Below are 17,327 nucleotides of genomic sequence, written 5' to 3' on the forward strand. Positions count from 1 at the left end.
AAAAGAAACCACCTTACAGTGAGAAGAGAAGAAGAGGAAAAGTAGCAACCTAGGTGGGCAAGTAAACAGAGGCTGATGAGGGCAGGGCCCTCTTAATGCACGGCACCTAGGAAGATGAGCTATTGTATCAGCATAGCCCTCTCCAGAACATGAGAAAGGATAGAGAGAGATGCTGGTTTGACTGACATTACTTCTACCAGCAGAATGGGATCTGAACGGGGAGACAAGGGCGAGAAGAGGCATCTAGATTTTACAAATTTCAGTTTTTAAAAATCACTAGAGGCACTTTTTCCCCACCGAGAGGTTGAGCAGAGACATGTACTTCCTCTAAGAATGTGGCTCTTCTGTCCTCAAGGGAGACATGAGCTCAAAACAGGATTTGCATATTCAAGCTTTCTTTTTGTAAATTTATTGAAGTGTAACATATACCAAAATGAGAAGTACACAGCAATTACCATTCACAAAGTTAACTCACCTTTGTAACCTAAACCCACAAAAACTGAACTTTCAACCACTGCAGACTACTTCATGTTGCTCCTCCCAACAGTAACCCCCTAGATGGCAACCTCCTTCCTGACTTTCAATAGACTTATTCCTATTGTGTTTAACCTTCATGGAGTGGACGCAAATATACTCTCATGCCTGATATTGTTTGCTCTACATACTTGTGAGATGTACCTAAATTCCATAACTGTAGTTTATTTAGTGTTGTGGCTATAGTGTTCTATGGTAAGGCCATACCAAGATTTATGTATGTACCTTATTCTAAGCAGACACATGAGCTGTTTCCACTTGGGGGTTATTGCATATAGTACTTCTAGGAATACTCTTGCATCGATAGATGGATATGACTGTTGGGGATTCCAAGGTTCCCTAAGTCTTTTCTATAGTCACTTCCTATTTTAGGTGGCCTAAGCCTTTCTTATTCCCCTCTTGCTAAGGAATTTGGGGAAACAGGACTGTGTTTATACCATCATAGAATATTGGAACTGAGGAGTTCTTTAATACCACCCATATTTCCCATTATACAGATAAAACTAGCCAAGCAGGGGAAACTGAATGTATAGGGATCTTCTGGACAGTTAGTACCTGAACTAGGATTTAAGCTCCATCATGAGTCTGATGCATCTTCTGCCTCCTGTACTATTGTTCCACTATAACTTCCAAACATGCTACCAAACTTGACAGAAGATATTCTTTGCAAAGTGTAATAAATGTATATCAGCCTATGTCTATGGCATGAACTCACTCCTGCAGCCCATCCCTTTGTGTGGCAAAGACCATCTGAGCCAAGGGTTTCTAGATCAAGTGGGTAAGCTGAATTCCCTAGCCATGTTGTCTGCCTGCGGTTTGAGATGAGATTGCATTTCAAAGCTTCTGGAAGCTTCTCTAATCCTCATTTTTCATCAGCCTTGGCATCTGCCCTCAAATTCTGTGTCCTAGTTAAGAGACATTGGAGTGGACTATGTTCTCTCACTCCCTCTCTCTTTCTGTTTATGTTTGTGTGTCTGTCTGTCTGTCTGTCTGTCTCTCCTCTTTCTCCTCTCCCTTCCCCCCTCTTCAGGGTCTCATTGCACAACCCAAAATGTCCTTGAATTTGTGATCCTCATGCCTCATTTGCTGAGTGCTAGGACTATAGGCATACACTTTTATGTCTGGTTTCCTTCATATCTTGTTATGTCAATAAACCAATAACTAGGTTTAGTCACTTTTTCTTATGTGTTAGAGTATTGAACTTGGGGCTAGAGAGATGGCTCAGCACTTAAAGAGAACTGACTGTTCTTGCAGAAGACCCAGGTTCCATTCCCAGTACCCAGATGACAGCTAACAACTGTCTGTGACTCCAGTTCCAGGAGATGTGACACCCAATTCAGGCATTGCACATGCAGGCATTACACTTATACACATAAAATAAAAAGAAGATTGAACTTAATGAGTGCCTTTAATAACCCACACATAATACCATTTGGTGCTCACAACAGTTCACAAGGCCAATACTATTTCGTCTAATTTTTTTAGATGAAACATGCACATTTTTGAGAAATCGTCTGATCCAAAGACCCAAAGTGAAGACCTGGACTCAAGGACTCAAAGCCACACTCTCAACCCAGGCTCTACAGCTTCTGATACTGTGAACTATTACCACAGGATCAAGACGGGGGAAAGTGCTGGCTCGGAGAATGCTGTTCTTTAAGAAAACCACATAAAGGAAAGCCTGAAGCTGTAAAGCAGATGTGTTTCCTTACAGAAGGGACAAAGTGGTGTTTAAATCCACTGTTCTACTGGGAACACTTAAGTGTTTGTTTGCAGAGAATTTACTACTTGACTTGGGGGGCTTGGCAGAGTCAGAAAAATTCAATCAGAGTGATAGGGAATGTCTAGTCTTCAGTGATGACTGGGAAATTAGGGTAAGCTAGCTCTTCAGACCCCTTATCAGGGCCAGGGAAGAGTTATATAATCATAGACTTTGGAATTGCTTCGTAGGTGGAAATGTCTATATGTGTAAAGGAAGTGGGGGAAAGAGAATCAGATGGCACAAAACAAACTGAAGAGAGCTTCCGGTATAAAAACGGAGGGAGCCCTGCCATTCTCTGTGGGAATCGAGAGGATTCTATGGGAGAATTAAACCAGGAAACTCAACAGAAAGAAGTCAAATGTACAGCTGCCCTGATGGCAAACCAGAAAGAGTTAGATCTGCTCATGTCGGGGAACAGGGTCTAAAGCCTACAGAAACTTCTACAGGATCTTGGCCGAGCACATGGTCACTGCTGGAAATTTGGGGTGTAAACATCAGAAGTTTTCCTGTGGTATCTGTCCTTTCACTGCCCTTAATCTTTGCTCAAAGCCTTCCAGTGGCTTTCCACTGCACATAGACTAAAATGCAAAGCCATCGAAGGCCTCGTTTCAGTTCCAGACCTGGCTCCTCCCTGCTTCCAGCTGCTTCTACCTCACTCTTCCCTCTGTTCCTCTGGCCACAGTGGTCTGCTTCTGTTCCATGAACACACTGGGCTCTTTCTTGATGTGGCTCCTTTGCATTCACTGCCTGGAGCCCTCTTTCATGGCTCCTTTCCTGACTGACTCTGCTAATATTTCCATTCTTTTCTTAATATTTTATGTATTATTTCTATTTTATGTGTATGAATGTATTGCCTGCATGTGTGTAAGTGCACCTGTGTCATGCAAGGCCTGCAGAGGTCAGAAGAAGGCGTTGGATTCCCCCTTGAATTGGAGTTATGGATAGTTGTTAGCCACCATGTAGTGCTGGGAATCAAATCTGGGTCCTCTGCAAGAGCAGCCAGTGTTCTTAACTGCTGAGCCATCTCTCCAGCCCCAACATTTCCATTCTAGAGCATCATCTTAAAAAGCCTCACATTTGTCCTGCCTCCTCTGCGGTACTTACCAAAATCTCTAATTGCCGTATTTATGCATCTTTCTTTTGTTTATTACATATAATTACACACCAGTTTCAAGTTCCAAAAAGTTGGCTCTGTGTGTGTGTGTGTGTGCATGCGCGCGCATGTGTGCACACACATGCAGGCATGCATGTATTTGCTTCAAATTTTCATCACCTCTTAACACAATGCTAGGGATTTCTGCACATTTGACAGAAATTTGTTGAATGGATGAATGAACTACTATTAGAACCAGACATTTAAATAATGATGCAAAAAGTATTTAGAATCTTAGTTCCTACTACAAAACACCAGCTTAAAGCAGAATAAAATCAATTATTTGAAAACCAATATATGCCTAGAGTATTAAATGCCCCAGATCCAAAACTGTCAAAAAAAAAACAGAGAACCAGGAAATGACATTGACTTATAAATAGTACAATGATCTTCTTGACCCTTCTTCTCAGTGACACTGGTGAAAAATATTTAAAACAGACATTTAAATTTTTTAATTTATTTTTATGTGTGTGTGTGTGTGTGTGTGTGTGTGTGTGTGTACCTGCTTGTCTATATGTGCACCATGTGTGTGCAGGTGCTGTCAGAGGGCATATGATCACCTGGAACTGGAGTTACATGTGGCTGTGAGCCTCCAGATACGGCTGTTGGGTCCACTGCAAGAGTAGCAAGTGCTCTTAACTCTGAGCCATCTCTCCAGCCTCTAAAGCAGACATTTAAATAGAAGCAAAGAGCAAATGAAGAAACAGCTACTCAAGAAAATCTATGAAAATTCAATAAGAAAAGTTGGGTAGAAATTAACTTTATAGCTGTGTAGAGATCAAACAGTATCTGCCTAAAACTGGTAGGTCAAAGAAGAACAGAGACAAAGCCACAAAACCAAAGCCCACTTCTTTGGAAACATCAAGAAACTTGATAATCTTTTACCCAGGTTGATGGGGGAAAAGAAAGAGAAGACTCATTACTAGAATCAAAAATGCAAGGGACAGATTCCAGCAAAGATAGAAATGACCTGAACTACCTCAAGGAGAACTGACAGCCTGAGTAGATCTACAGCAAAAACAGCAGTTGACATGCCAACATGGATGGGGGATATTACACAACATCTCACCTCTAAGTGAAGACCTACAGGCAATCAATGGCTACTGAGAGAGGGAGAATCCATTTTCTCCAGAGAGGAGCTCCCTGATAGGTTATCTAATCCCAAGTGCCCAGCCCTAAACACATGTACACATGTGCACCACTAAATGGACTCAGTAGGTTGTAGGTAGGTAGGTAGGTGGATAGACAGACAGACAGATAGTGTCCTAGTTTGTTTCTCCATTGCTGTGACAAAACACTCTGACCACTACCAACTTGGGGAGGAAAGGCTTTATTCAGCTTACATCTCTCAGGTCACAGTTCATCAGGGATCCCAAGGTAGAAACTCAGGGCAGGAACCTGGAAGCAGGAGCTGGAGCTCAGGCCATGGAGGCACGCTGCTTACTGGCTTGCTCCCCTGGCCCGTGCTCAGCCTGCTTTCTTATGCAACACAGGCCCACCTGCCCAGGGGTGGCACCACCCATAGTGAGCTGGGCCTGCCCACATCACTCAACAATCAAGAAGGTGCCCCGTGGACATGGCCACAGGCCAGTCCAATAAAGGCAATTCCCCAATTGAGGCTCCCTCAACCCAGGTGTGTCAAGTTGACACACACTATCCAGCACAGATAGATAAGTAGATGATAGAACAATAATAAAGAAGGGATTACAGAACTTAGAAGAAGAATGTGGAAGGAGTTAGAGGGGGAGAAAGAGGGTGGAACTGACATAAATATGTATGGCTTTAGCTACAAAGGAGAGATTCTCAACCTATTCTTCTACATAAAAAACAGAGACTGAATTAATAGTTAAAAATCTTCCAAAAACTACCACAAAGATAAGCCCAGGTACAGGTGGTGTCACCACTGAAATCTACCAAATGTTTAAAGAAGAATTAATAGCAACTGCCTTCACATTCTCCAAAAAGAAAAAATTGAAACACTTCCCAATATCATCGTATGACACCGGTGTTATCCCAAATGACAGCCATACAAAGACATCAACAGAAAGGTAATGACACTGATATCTTTCATAAACACAAAGATAAAATTCTCAACAAAGTGAACCTAGCAACAAAGGCACTCCGAGAGTCTGATTTTACAGTCGCCACAAGGAAAGGATTCTCTGTTCAGCTCTGCCTCCTGCTCTGATTGACAAGCACACCTGCGGAAAGGGAGCCCACCTTCCAGGGACCTCCTGGTGGCAAGCATTCAGCCTGACAAGTCAGCTGTGTGGCAAGCCAGAGCAAGAAAAATGTCCTAAGAAATTCAGAGGAAACAGTAATCAGAATGTACGTATTCTTTTCTTCAATGGCCCTTGGCCTCAGAAAAATCATAGAGAATGCACATAAATGATGTAGAGAACGAGAATACGGACAGGATGCATTTTTTCCTGATTCCTCCAACTGTTGGGAGAAGTTAGAGTACTTCATCCCTTTTATACCCATATATGGTAAATATTCTTGGGCTTTCTCAAGCACTCTGGCAAGAACTCACAATTGCACAGCCATAATTTGCAGACACTGCTAACATTGGTTTAAAAGGAGTTAATACAAAAAAAATTATTAACTAGTTCTTATCTCAGTGCTGGATCAAGTCAGAATGTTTTTATTAATAAGTTTCAGAGAACCAGATGGACAGTTGGGGAGGCAAAAAAAGCCATTTATCTCCCACCTCATAAGAAGCCCACAAGGGGACAGTTCCTGAGCTAGCTTATCAGCTCATCAATGTCATTACAAACTTACTGTTTCTATCTTTCTTTTTATTCTATCCTCTTTAATGATCAGAGCTGTGTCTTCTTGCTCAGTACCTCACTTCCATAAAGTATGAATGCCATAGCTCTAGACATCACCTCTGTATTCAAGGCCGGAAGATGAAAAGGTAGGACTAGGGTGTGTTTTTCAGTTATTTACATTTTTTTTAAATAAAATCCAGATTACTTCCCTAAGATCCTGCTGTGGTTTGAATGTGAAATGTCCCCCTAGGCTCATGTTTGAACACTTGGTCCCCAGATAATGGTGCTGTCTGGGAAGGCTGTAGAACCTTTAGGATGTGGTACCTTGCTGAAGAAAGTAGGTCACTGTTTTATAGCCCAGACCAGTTCCAGTTCCCTCTCTGCTGACTGGCTGCTGATTCCACGTGACAGTCTGCCTCACGTTCCTACCACAATGCTTTCCCTGCCATGATAGATAGTCTCCCTTAAAACTCTTAAGTCCAATAAACCCTTCTGCCCTTAGGTTGCTTTTTGTCAGGTACTTTTTCACAGCAATGGGAGAAGTAATGATTGCAGACCACAAACAGACTTAAGAATCTATTAGACTGAACTGGGTCTCTCTGGATAAAAGTGAAGCTGGAAATACAAGCTAATTAGTAAAAGTGAAAGAATGCCCAAGTTGTCTTAAAACAACCCTGACTTACTTTCTTTTCCTGTTGCTGCGATTAAAGAAAAATCCCAGTGAAAACAACTTAAGGGAGAAAGGGTTCATTTTGGCTCACAGTTCAAGGTTATAGTCTGTATTGGTTACTTTTCTGTTTCTGTGATAAAACATCATGGTCAAGGCAGCTTATAGAAGAAAGAGTTTATTTGGCTTATGGTTCCAGAGGAATAAGCAACCAACACGGCAGAGAGGCAGTTAGAACACAAAGCTGAGAACTCACTTCTTCAAGCAGGCACAGGAAATAAACAAACTGGAAATGGGGCATGGCTATGAACTCTCAAAGCCCACCCCCAGTGTTACCAGATGACCAAGTGTTCAAATATTTGAGCCTATGGAGGATACCTCATTTAAACTACAACACAGTTCACCATGGTGAGTCATAACAGCTGGAGCTTGAGGCAGCTCATCACATTCACCCACAGTCAAGAGACAGAGAGCAATAAATGACTGCCCTCAACTTACTGTCTCCTTTTATTCAGTACAGGATTATATCCCAGAGAATGATGCCACCCACAGTGGGCAGGTCTTCAGATTGTCAATTAACATATCAAGATAATCCTCCCAGGTGAGCCCATTGGTCCATCTCCTGAACGATTCTAGATCCCATCAAGTTGACAACTGAGATAAACTATCACCCTGATGTAATTATTTAGGGAGGAATAAATGCATCTTTGAGACAAAGATATGGATTCTATTAGTAATGAGGGCCCTGCAAGTGGCTGCTGGGTGGGTTCCTCATAGCATCTACACAATGTGATATAACTGTTCTTTTTCTAAACCATTTTCCACTCAAAGTGGATTCTATTTCATCCTCACAACTCCCAGGGAGTTGGGAAGGTTCTGTCTTTTGCAGATAAGTCAAGTTAGACTCTGGTAGGCGAATGGCTTAAATGCTCAGCAGGGCTTGCAGAGCTTTCTAAAATGTGATTCTCAGAATGCCTACAGTTCTGTGGGCAAGAGCTTCTGGGAAAATACCATATGTGAGGCATGCAACCCCAAGGAGCACTCTTAGAAGACAGATCTCTTGGGGGCACTATGTGCCCTATCTCATTTAACAATCTTAGAAACCTTACCACATAGGTTCTCTTACAACAGGTAGACAGTGCAAGTAGTTGATAGGGTAAGTTGCTGTTTCACTGATGAATAACTGGAAACTGGCCTAATCAGGATTCAGAGCAAGAGGATTTCTTTTCAAAGCTTACATTCTATCAAGAGTGCTATCAAGTTAAAACATTCCCCTGCCCCAAGACTTCTCAGGGCCTTTACTGTGCTTCAAACCTATCAGAAGAATAAAATACATAAGAATCTCCAAGAAAAGGACCAAACTCACTGACCACAGAACTATGTTCATAGAATCTAGCAGAGTTTTGAAGGACTAGTGCCCTGAGTGACTTACTTCTAAAAACACTGGTGTGGTGAACAAAACTTGACCTATGAGCTAGAAAACAGGATTCTCTCCTGTTCTGAGGCCCATGGCCCTTCTTCTAGGTGTTTTCCCCTTGTCCTACAGAACTTCACCATTCTCTTTCAACCAGTCTTCTCTAGGTAGCCTGCTTGGACTGCCAGGCATTATTTTGGTGTCCCCTCTATGTGGTCTGTGTTGCCCTATGCAGTGGTTTCCATCAGGGAAAAATTTTGGCAACGTATGAGAATATTTTGGTTGTAATCACTGATATGGGAGCAGCGTATCATTAGCATTTAATGAGTAAAGGCCAAGGACAGTCTGCGCATCCTCTGCTGCGAAGGGCAAGACCTCATCCCCTGTCCTGGCCCACAGCAAGGAGTCATCGCCTCCAAATGCCACACTTCAGGGTGCTTCACTCTGTACGTTCGCAGCACTGCTCCAATTTCGCATTTTCTTGTCTGTGTTGGTCCCTCCTCCTGCTGTCAACTTCTTTGTCTTTTTTTCTTAGAAATCTTTTCTCTAAATCACTTTTTAGTTCTCGTACAAAAGAATGAGTTTCATCAGAACATTTTCATGCACACACATCATGGTACCCTTCTCATACTTGTCTGTCACGACCCTCCCATTCCTTCTCCCTCCTGCCACTTGATGGTTCACGTTCTCCACCCCCGCCCAAAATTATCCCCTCTGCTTTCAGTTCTCTCTCCCCACATACACACACATGCACACACTTAAATGAAAGTTCTGCATATGAGAGAAGACATGGGACACTTGTCTTTCTGAATCTGGCTAAATTCTTTTGACATGATGATCTCCAGTTCCATCTATTTTTCTGCAAATGATGTAATTTCATTCTTCATTACAGTTGTATTAAAGTCCATTCTGTAGACATACTATGTTTTCTTTACCCATTCATCTAGGCAGTCTAGGCAGGTTCCATATCTTGACTATTGTGGATAGTGCAGTCAGTATCACCATGGTAATATGCAATTATCAACTTCTTGACTACAGAGCAGAACTTCTTAGAATTTACTGGACACTAGCAGGTCTCAACAGTGGGTATTTGGGGGGATGACTGCATATGTCTTAATCCCATTCCTGAGTGTCCCTGAAGAATTCATCAGTGGGTTCTGGCAGCCATGTCTGTACCTCATGACCATAGGTTTGGGAACAAAGGTCAACGCTGAGTCCTATCTCAGCCTATCATGTCTCTCTCTGCAGGGAGTTTACTGTGGTTATCTGAACCCGAGAGCTATAGACCAGCCATCTTTGGCCTGACCAATATAAATATCTTATCGAAAAAGGAGGACAAGCCTCGGATAGAGAAGGCAGTGGGTACAGAGGCTAGCCTTGGCTTCTACCTGTCAATCCACTGAACCCATGTGTCTCCCTCTTGTGCTTTTATTTTTGGGTTCCATTCCTATACCCCTATAACAAACTCTCTGTTTCATTTTGATCTGAGCCAGAGTCCCAATTAAAATACAAGTTTAGAAACAGCCTGATTTTCTTATCCTTTAATACAAGATTCTTTCTTCTCCCAAAACATGAAAGTTTAGAGAGAAAAGAACTAGATCCAGAGAGAATCTATGACATGGACGTAGACCGGCACCTCTCTCAGCCTTCTACAAAGGACAGCTGGAAAGCCCTTCCCTATTTTTAGATGATTACCCAGAAAAAGGGTCTAATGCCTGGGATCTTGCTTTGGGCTCTAAACTATATAATGTTGCAGAACTCCAAGCCCTCCTCTCAGTGAAAGACATTAACAATCGACCTCAGTTTCAATATATCAAAAGAAGCTTGTGGAGACAATTATTTGCTGAAGGGGCAGGCGACCTTGTTGGATTTGACGTTTATTTTATCTTCCTTTGAAAACAGTTAAAATTGCACAGTTGATATTTTGCACTTCTAATCCTTTGCCTCTAGATGATTACCACAAAGAAATAATAGTAATAAAAAAAAGATTAAATCTGGCTGTTGACTTGGGATAGACTTTGGAATTGTTTCTTTCTAAAGAAAAACAAGTACAAAACTTTGGCTACACCACAGGCTCCCCACACGGGGAGTGCTCCTGATTGCCTGTGGCTGTGTCCACCCGAGGACAGTGGCTGATCTAAGCCCAGCCAGCTTCAAGTTCAAGTTCTGTGTCTGGCTCCAAGTTGGCTAGAGAACAGTCTATCAGAGATGTTGTCTGCTGCAGGGCTGACCATTTCCCTGAAGTGGACCTGCCCTCTGCTTGCTTCATGACCTCCTCCCACAAATCTGGGATAGCTTTCTAGAGAAATATCTGCTGCACTCCCCCACCTGTTATGTCCTTGCTCTACCCAGCACTGATGCCAGGGATAATCTGCAGGGTGGATTCCGACCCTCTGAGATCACAACTGTTTGTGGGATGCTGAGTGTTGGCAGAAGCTTTGTGACACTCTTGTCAATACTGTCGTTTGTTCTGTTTCTGTTTTTACACTTTTATAAAAACGTGTGAATGTGGGAGTCAGGGGTTGATATAAAGTGTCTTCCTCTATCACTCTCCACTATGTTTTTTGAGACAAGGTCTCTCACTGAATCTTGAGCTCACCAGATTGACAAGACAGCTGGCCAGCAAGCCCCAAAGATCCTCCTGTCTCTGCCCCAGCACTGGGGTTACAGGTATGCAATGCCACACCCGGCTTTTTATTTAGGTGCTGAAGATCTGAACTCAGGTCCTCCTGTACCTTCCCTACTGAACCATCTCCCAGCCCCTGATATGTTTCTTTACATACCAAAGTTCCACTCCTGATAGACTTTTCCTTTCTGAACATAATCATCATTTCTAAATCTCCAAATAATTTTTCTCTAATCTGTTTACCTAGGTGAATCCTCACCTTCAAATACTTTTCTTCTTTATGTTGGATGATATAATTTTAATGAATTTATTCTTAATATTATCATTATATGTGATGCTGGGTGCTAGAGCTTCAACCCAGAGTCTTGCACACACTAGGCAAGTGCTCTGCCATGAAGCTAAATTAAAAAATATATTGTATGTATGTATGTATATGTGTATATGTGCATGTATGATGCATGTATGCACACATTTGTGTGTGTATGTGGGTGTATGCATGCCATGACATACATAGGCCTGAGGACAACCTGGAATATCGGTCCTCTCCTTCTATTTTGCCTGAGACAGGGTCTACTGTGTATGAAAAACTAGCTGGCCCATGAGCTTCCAGGAACTCTTCTGCCTCTGTCTCCCATCTCTCTGTAAGAGTGCTGGGATTACAGACACAAGCTACCCTGTCTTGCTTTGTATGAGCTCTGAGAATTCAAACTCATCCCCATGCTTGGGAAGCAAGTACCTTACCCACTGAGCTGTGTTCAGAGCCCTGATTATTTTTGAAATGTTGTCTCTTTATATCCGTATTTCAGGCTCTGGATTTTCCTGCTACAGCATGTATCAAGGCTTGCTGAGGTGTTCTGCTTCTTCGGCTTCTGGTGATAAGATCATATCCAGTGGACTAAAGAATTTAAAATAGTTTATGAAGTTAGTAGTCAAACAACCTCAGATTCATAAAATGCTTTTATTATTCATTGAAAGAATTTTGTACATTGATTTTTTTTAATGAACAGAAAAGAAAAATAGGATGATTCCTTGGCTGTATGGCTAATAATCAGTGTCAGGGCTCCTTTCATTCTCTGGAGGAAAATTCTATTCCAGCGCACTCACAAGTTCCCATCAGAAGCTGGTGTTAGAATGTGGGAATCAGCAGTGGGGGTGTAGGAATGCTGGTGTTAGTGGAACTGCAGAGACCACTTAGAAATATTGAGCATCTCCATGAGAACAAATGCTGTGGTTGCTCTCTGATGTCACTTACTCCCTTTCCGGGTGCAGGTGAGCAGGGGAGCATTCCTGATGTACAGTGTGACTGGGACCTTGAGGCTGCTGCAGGATGTCACTCACAGGTCAGGCTTCCTGCTCTGTGACTCTTCCAGGAGCCCAAGCTTTGATTGCAGTGGTCCTCCCCTGAAGCCATGGCACGGCCCTTGCAGCCCAGCAGTGACTCAGGCAGATGGCTGCCAGTGATGAGCCTCTGCTGATTGGTCATAAAAATACCAGAAGCCACTGCATTGTGTACAAATATGTGAGACTATCACTGAGTCCTTTGTATTTCTGGATTCTGTTTTGAGAACAGGTGGATCTTTCCTATGCAGAGCACTGACAGAATGAGCAATCATGCCAGGTGTGTGTTTGAAGCATCTACTGGAGTTTGCTTAATTCAGGGATTTTTGTTTTAATCAACTTCAAAACCACACTCTTATACTCAGGTTTCTTATAGAGTCCCAAGAGTTGGGGACAGATGGAAGAAAGAATTTTAATTCCCTTTTACAAAAACCATCAAAGGTGGTCTCAAATTGAAAGACTAATCTAAATTGTGTTGTTTCTCCCTGCCCTTAAGAGATGTTGCTAATAACCCCCTCCCACAAAAAAAAGGAAGAGAAAAGAAAGGGAAAAATAAGATAAAAGAGTTAAAAAGATAAGAGGACTGGAGATATAGCTCAGTTGATAAGGGTGCTTGCCTGGCTCACATGAAGCCCTGGGTTCAATCCCAGCACCCCAATCCAGATGTGGAGGTGCACACCTGTAGTCTCAGCGTTAGGGATGTGAAGGAAAAAGGATTAGAAGTTCAAAGTCATCCTAGGTGACAAAACCAGTTTGATGCCAATCTTGGCTACATGAAACGCTAGCTCAGAAAAACAGAAGAGGGGCTAAAGAGATGCCTCAGAAGTTAAGATCAATCATTGGCTGCTCTTGCAGAGGACCTGGGATCCGTTCCCAGCACCTACAGTGGGAGCTAACCGCCACCCATAATTACAGTTCCAGGGAATCCAACTCCCTCTTCTGCCTTTCACCAGCATTGCATGCACAGGTGCACTTATATACACACAGGCAAAACACTCATGCAGATAAAATAAAAATAAACAAGGTTTATGAAAGAAGAGAAGAAAAAAGGAGGAGGAAGAGGAAGAACAGGAAGAAGGGGAGAAGGAGGAGGAAGGGGAGGAGGAGGAGGACAGGGAGGAGGAGGAACAAGAGGAGGAGGAGGACGAGGAGGAGGAGGAGGACAGGGAGGAGGAGGAACAAGAGGAGGAGGAGGACGACGAGGACGAGGAGGACGAGGACGAGGAGGAGGACAAGAACGAGGAGGATGAGGAGGACGAGGACGAGGAGGAGGACAAGAACGAGGAGGACGAGGAGGACGAGGAGAGAAGACAGTGTAGAACTGGGAGGAAAGGTTGAATGCAAACCCTGAGTGTCCCATCCCCTGAGTAATAAGTCCCTGAGTCATCGAGAGCTGACTTGGGGCAAGAGCATTCCTACAGCAGCCGCACTGCTTCTCTTGTGGCACTGGTTCCCAAACCTCCAGCCATCAGAATCATGTGTTGAGCTTTTAGAAAACTGCATCTTCCCAGGCTCCACCTTCGGAGATTCTGTAATTCAGCACACTTAGGTTGAAGTCAGGAAATCTGCAGCTTGAATGCCAACTATGGTGATTCTAACCTGCAACCACTGCATGAAAATGTGATATTCATAAGTGTTAAAGTCACAGGGTCAATGGCAACTCAAGTCACTAACTGGTAACTCTCTGGCCTCTGTCCATCTTTAGAAAAAAAATTATTTATTTATTTATTTATTTATTTATTTATTTATTTATTTATTTAAGTCTGAGTGTTTTACCTGCATGCATGTAAATGCACCCATGAATGCAATGCCAGAAGAGTCCAGAAGAGGGCATCGAATCCCCTGGGAATGGTGTTACCAATGGTTGTTAGCTGCCATATAGGTGCCCAGGTCCTTTACAAAAGCAGTCAGTGCTCTTAACCACTGAGTCACCTCTCCAGCTCCACCTCTGCCCATCTGGAGGGTTCTGCCAGATAGGTAACAGGGTGACGGAGGGAATATATGATCTGTATTCTAAAGATCTGCATTCAAATCCTTGCTCTGTCACTTATTAGCTACATACATGACCCTGGGCAAATGTCAGTGGGAGGTTCAAAGCCCCATCTTTGAAATAGTGACTATAATGCCTGCTTTGCTTATCACATTAGTCTATAAAGCTCAAATAAGAACTTGTGGGATGTTACATGTTAGAAGTCACAACAGTTTAATTTAATGATGAACTACTCACATCCCAAAGTTCCAGATTCCAGCATGCTCATTCAATAAGCCACAGGAAGCATGTTCCATCTGAGGACTAGTTCCCTGTGTGGTCTTAAGGCTTCAATACCACCAGCTGCATGTGCAATGGGGATACCTTGGGCTCCTGCTAAATGGGAACACTTTAGGTAGGTGTGTTAAAGATGCCAATACTACATAGTGAGTTCCAGGACAGCTGGGGCTACAGGGAGACCCTGTCTCAAGAAGACCAAAAAAAAAATTAATAAAAAGATGCCAATACTAAGTCTGAGCATAGTGAGCACTCAGCAGTCACTGGGCATGGCCGTCACAGAGGCTGGAGACTGCGGACCTAGAGACAGAGCTTGATCTAGGGGCCTCTTTCCTACTTTCAAACCTGAAGAGTGTTCACCCTGTCCTTACCCATTTGCCTTCTTCCCTCTGGCTAGTCCAACCACACGCCCCAGAAGCCTTGCCCACTGCCCACTGTCCTCTGCCAAAATTTCTTCCTTTCTTGCTGGTTCTCAAACTGTCCTTCCCCAGATAAGGTTCATAGGAAGCTGTTTCATACAGATTCTGTAACTCTCTAAACTTAGATTTTTTGTCCTTAAAATTTTAAATTAATTTTAAAAACGTTTTGTTTACGTATTTATATTTTATGTGTATGTTTTGTCTGCAGCATGCATGCAATGCCTGCAGAGGCCAGAAGAGGGCATCCGATCCCTGGAATTGGAGTAACAGATGCTTGTTAGCCACCATGTGGGTGTTAGGAACCCAACCCTGGTCCTCTGAACCATCTTTCCAGCCCCATAAATTAATTTATTATTTGTGTGTGTGTGTGTGTGTGTGTGTGTGTGTGTGTGTGTGTGTGTGTGTTGGGAATCTAACACATGCATGCCACGATGTATATACTGAAAGTCAGAGGACACCTTTGTGGAGCTGATCTTAGCTTTCACCTTTATATTGGCTCTGAGGATTGAACTCGGGTCATCAAGCTTGGACAGCATAATCTTATAGAAGATGAACCATCTTGCTGTTTTGTTTTATTTTTTTTAAGAGATTTGTTTCATGGTTTTGTTATTTTTGTTTTTTGCATTTTAACATTTTATCAAGACATTCTCAGAGAACTCCTGTAGAAGAATGCCATCCATCTGGATGAGGCCAGTAAGCAAAATTAGGGGCAAGGTTTCTCACTCCAGTATGAACAGTCATCACAAGACAGGGCAGCAGGTTTTTGTCTCCTTCTGTGTAAATCAGCTTTCTGCTTGTATGAGAAAATACCTGAGATAATCAACTTATAAAGAAAAAACTTATTTGGAGTTGTACCTTCAGAGGTCCGTGGTTGCTTGGCTCTTATTTTAAGTCTATGATGAAGCAGAACATCATGGTGGGGAATACATGGTAAAGCAAAGCTGCAGCTGGGAAGGAGGAAGGAGGAAGGAGAAAGGAGAGAGGGCAGAGGAGAGAGAGAGAGAGAGAGCATGAGAGAGAGGGGGAAAGGGGGGAGAGAGAGGGAGAGAGAGAGAGAGCAGAAGATGTGTGTGTGTGCTTCAAGGATATACCCCCAATGACCTAACTTCCTTCCAAAAGCCTTCATTTCCTATCAGCTCCACCACCTCCCCAAGGCTGAGACAGGCTGGAAATCAAGCCCAATACATGATCCTTTGGGGAATATTCAAGTTCTAAACTACAGTGCTTTCCTCCCTCTACTTTCAAAACTGAAGCAACAGGATGTTTTCTCTCTGCCATGGATGTCCTTCTTCCCCTGACCCTTCATCATTTTATTACCTAACTCCAGAGAGCATTCTGCTTGGCTCTGATCTGACAAGGCTACCGCAGATTTCCTAATGTCTCCGATGCCTTCTCCAGGCAGCTGATAGCCTCCCTCCTGGGCAGGGCCTGTCCCACACAGCCTTGTTTTTCTGTTTCCTAATTTCTTGTGTGACTTTGCACTCCTAATATCAGAATTTTCAAGGTCAGTGTTTCCCCTGAAGTGCTGTTAATGATGTGTTTTGATCAGGGGGTGTGTCTTCAAGCAACATTTTTTTTTTAAGGATTGTTTCTGTTTGGTTTGAAAGATGGTGTTTTAAAAACATCTTTTTAAATTAAGAGGAACAGTAAAATGAAGACCAGTAAAGAAGGTAACTATGGAAGGCAGACTTCAGAGAATGTCCCTTGCAGCAGGGGATGGAAGGCAACCAGCTTTCCAGCTGGAAAGACATCCAGTCAGGAAGCCAACAGTGAACAAATGCTGGGAACTAAGCAAAACTGACAAGGGCCAGAGCATAGATTCTCTTTGATGACATGCTATGAATTATGGGAATCCTTGAAGAGACAATAGGCAGAAAAGTCCTGACTGGCACTCAAGAGATATCCAGAATAGAGATCAGCCACTATAAACAGCCTTCTATTCTTGCAAATAAAGTTTTATTGAAACAGAGGCACACACATTCATAGTCTCCACAGCTACTTTTGCCTTACAAGAGCACAGTGGCTGTAACAGAGACACTACAACCTGCAGAGTTAAAATTCTCCACTGTCAGGCCCTTTATATACTAAAGGTTTGCCAACTCTGTGTCCGATAGGATGTTACTTTACAAACTCCTTAGCAACAGAATGCATTATTGTGAAAAATATATTAAATTTTTATTTTTTATTTTTAATTATGTGTATGTGCACATGTGTGCGGTGTCCATGGAGGCTAGAAGAGAACATCAGATCCCCTGGAGCTGTAGTTATAGGCAGTTGTGAGCTGCCTGTTGTGGGTACTAGGAACTAAACACATCCACTGCAAGAGCAGTATATGCTCTTAACCACGGAAACACCAAAGGATAAGACAGGAGTCCAA

This window comes from Nannospalax galili, unplaced genomic scaffold (genome assembly GCF_000622305.1).
Source record: "Nannospalax galili isolate Female #2095 unplaced genomic scaffold, S.galili_v1.0 scaffold667, whole genome shotgun sequence".
Lineage (NCBI taxonomy): Eukaryota > Metazoa > Chordata > Mammalia > Rodentia > Spalacidae > Nannospalax > Nannospalax galili.